The 4,056-nt window shown below is 35.2% G+C and overlaps 1 long non-coding RNA gene across 1 annotated transcript; it reads right to left on the minus strand.

Annotated features, from left to right (window-relative positions):
* LOC110270224 lies at positions 1,054-3,681 on the minus strand. The gene is made up of 2 exons (XR_002359514.1): positions 3,182-3,681; positions 1,054-1,765 (listed from the first exon to the last, which is right to left on the minus strand). It is a non-coding gene; the product is annotated as an uncharacterized LOC110270224 (long non-coding RNA).

Below are 4,056 nucleotides of genomic sequence, written 5' to 3' on the forward strand. Positions count from 1 at the left end.
TGATTCATGAATATTTCCATGTTAAGACTTAAATTTATGTTTAAATGCAATTTGAGGTATTTCAGATTTATGATTGTTTTATTCTATTTAAGATTGCTTTTAATTTAATTTAGATAATTTATTCCTTTTGGTTCTGGTTAAGTAATTGGTGACGCTTGAGTTATCAAATAAAGCAGTGGTTGAAATTGGGAGTTGCTGATTAATTTGAGTTCCAATAACTCTAGCCTTTCCAAAGGAAAGACTAGGACTTGAGGGATCAAATTAGTTCTTTCACTTAACTTACCTTCATAGTTAGAGGTTAACTAAGTGGGAGAAAAATCCAATTCTCATCATCATTAATAAGGATAACTAGGATAGGACTTCCAGTTCTTATACCTTGCCAAGAGATTTTATTATTGTTAATTTATTTTACTTGTCATTTAAATTACCTCTTCCGTACTTTCAAAACCCCCAATTTACAAGACTCATAACCAATAATAAGAACACCTCCCTGCAATTCCTTGAGAAGACGACCCGAGGTTTAAATACTCGGTTATCAATTTCAAAGGGATTTGTTACTTGTGACAACCAAAACGTTTGTAAGAAATGATGATTGCTTGGTTTAGAAACTATACTTGCAACGAGGATTTATTCTGAATTCTAAACCGTCAATCATTCGTTCTTCAACGCTATCCCACAATTCTTTGGTAGTGGCATAGTACATGTAGTTACTACTGATATCCTCCTCCATTGAGTTCACCAACCATGTCATCACCATGGAATTTTCGGTATCCCACACATCATATTGTGGGTCAATGACGTTAGGTTGGCTTCGCTCACCAGTAGGATATCCAATCTTCGCTCTTCAACGAATATATATCTGAACAGATTGAGACCACCTAAGGTAGTTTGACCCATTGAGTCGAAATGTGGTTTCACCATTAACTAGTACTCGTTACTCAGATTTTAAATCGGATGGAATAGGAGTAGTGTTCTCCTTCTGTTCAGAATTAATGACTGAGAACTGTCAACCATAACTACAAATCAGAGGCACGGCACAGAGAACCAACTCTAATACCAAGTTGAAGTGTTTGAATATAATGTACTATCAAATGTACAAGGAATCATCCTCTTTATAGAGGAATTACAGAAATAGAAATAACTAGAAAATAGGAAAGAAGAAAAAAAATACTAGCCTAAAATAAAGAAAATATTTCTAATCATAAAATTCTTAAAAATAAGCTAAACCAAAAAGGAAAAGATTTATAACTAATTCTATTTACATAAAATATTCATGAAAGGAATTAGGAATCTGATTTTGATTTGATCTAGTCAACAATATACAAACCATGCTAAATAAAAAGAAAATACAAATAAAGCTCTAAATTATATACAAACAAAAAAAAATGTAACTACTTAAAGAGAATTTAAAGTAACCAAATAGCTAACAAGAAATCTAAAAAACATAGTAATAACAAAAATGAAATGTGAAAGCTTTTTGGAAAAAGAATGTTACGACCCAATGCTGATCCAATCCTCCCCCCACACTTAAATTCTGCACGGTGCACCGTGCACTTGCTACGATCAAGGAGGGATCATCATCTTCGCTCCACTCCGAGAGAGTCCCCGAGATGTCAGGCTATGATGATGGTGGTGCTGCTACTGGCTGCTGTGGCTCAGGTGTTGGTATTGCTGCTGCTGAAGTGCCTGCTTCTTTTCTGCTTGTTCGGTCTTTTGACTTTAGCCTTTTCCTTTCCCTTTCCCTTTTTGCTACTGATCACTCATCCTGAAAACAATTTAGGGGAAGAAAATATTAACTATAGGAACAAAGAAAACAAGCCAAGATTAAAAACAAACAACACGTAGTACACAAAAATGTCATTCTCAATCAAATGCCAAACAAGAATCATAAATTTCAATTACATGGTAGCTACAACATGCAATTTAGAATTCCAAGATATGCATAGAGGCTTATTCATAAGTAATTGGCGATGAATCAAATAAGAACAATGTTCAAATAAGATGTGCATAGTATGTTCAAACACCAATGCTTTCATGACTAATATCACAAGATTGATAACAAAAATTTGAAGTTCAAGCCTAATCTAACGCATCCAATTAGCACAGACAAAGTTAATCAAATAGCATCATTTTATAGGGCAAAAGGTTGTCAATCTTGCAATAACAGGCAAAAGACCTCAAATACTCAAAATTCAACAATTGTTGGTCAATTTAGAAACAATTCAAACTCCATCAATTTAGAAACAATTCAAATTCCATCAATGCAAATAGGCAAAACAAGATGAGAATAAGCAATGAGTTTAAGGAGGTGACCAAAATTGTCATTAAAAAGTTCTTTGAGGCATATTATCGAACATGCGGCATGCAAAATTATTAAGCAATTCAAATACCACAATCCAAGCATGTTCTCAACATCCAATCACAAAATAATAGCTCCATAACATGGAAAATCAACAGCATTATTCAGAATTCCAGCAGAATAGCAGTCAACAATCAAAACAGATTGCAATTCAAGCTTAAAAAGCATAATAGCATGATGAATTATCACTAATAGCATATAACGCAAAACAGCAATGCTCAAGGATAATTCCATCAATTCAACAATCATATTTCAGCCAATTTAGTTATAGCTCAGTGAATGAACAAGATCAATCAATCTTAACAAATCCAGTAGCAATTTCAGAAATTCAACAAGAAAACAATATTCAACAATAAATCTTCACTCAAGCAAATAATGTTTCAAATTATCTCAGTCATGATTTCTTAGTAAAATAGCAATTATCCTTCAGAAACAGTAATTTCAATAGCAATATACATTAGCAAGGTAATCATTAACTCAGCAATTCATCACAAACAAACAATTAACCATACACTTCCAGCAACCTATCCACTAATTCAACAGCAGTCCAATCAAGCTGGTTCAAAAGAATACAACAGCAATTTCACAACAAATCAGTGATTCCATCATAAATCAGCAAATTCAAAATAATCTCAAACACTTCCATCAACAATGTAGAACCTAACAATCTAAAGTAAACTAAATTATCCTAACCTAACCACCTAAATCCACTAAACAGCAAATTAATCCAACTAACCAATTAACTAAAAATCAACTAAATAAATCAAATTAAAATTAACTAAACAGAAATTAAATAGAATGAAAAACAAATTCAATGAAAACCTGGGATGCAAAGCAATCAGAACAGGGCAGAGGGAAGGAGGGCTGCCCAGGTTTCCACAGTTCGAACAGGGGAAGATAGGGCTCGCCACAGAACTGGGACAGGGGCTGGAGCTCTGCGTCAGCGAGAGAAGGAGAGCTAGCTGGAACGGGGTGGCTCGCTGGCGGTTAGGGTTGCCGGCGCGGTGGAGGTGGCTGACGCGGCTAAAACAGGGGGAAGGAAAAAATGGTGGTTCTGGAGGTTGGTGGCTAGTTCGGCGATGGTGATGACTGGAGGCTGAGAAGGAGATGATGCATGAGGGGAATAAGATGGTGGAGAAGCGCCACGGTGATGGCGAAGGGGAGGCGCTGTGGTGGGTGGTGCTGGAGATTGATGGTGAGGCGAGGGGAAGGGTGGAGAAAGAAGAAGTGCCGTCGTGCGCATGCACAAGACAGTGCGTAGTGCGTACACACTAGTTAGAGGGGCTTGGAGTTGAGGTGCGCACAAAACCAAATACGAATTAAAACTACCACTAACACAGTAAATATAACGCAATAACAAACGATAAGGAATAATTCAAACCTCTTGTCTCGAGTCCAACTCATCCTTTGTAGTCACAATGACGTTGGTAATTTCATCCATCTTCAAATAAAGACACCGAAAAAAACTTTTATCATCTTAAAATCCTTACTATATAATGAATGACTCCAATAAAAAATATCAAAAAATATTGTAAACACATATGTGAGTCAAACATACTTTAATAATAGCAATTCTTAGGATTAAAACATGCTGGGTAAGTATTTAATAGTAATTCTTAGCATACTTTAATAACGTCTCAACTAAATATATCATTTACCAGAATTTTTCAAATAAATAAACTTTTTGAACTTAAAAA

This window comes from Arachis ipaensis, chromosome B03, assembly GCF_000816755.2.
Source record: "Arachis ipaensis cultivar K30076 chromosome B03, Araip1.1, whole genome shotgun sequence".
NCBI lineage: Eukaryota > Viridiplantae > Streptophyta > Magnoliopsida > Fabales > Fabaceae > Arachis > Arachis ipaensis.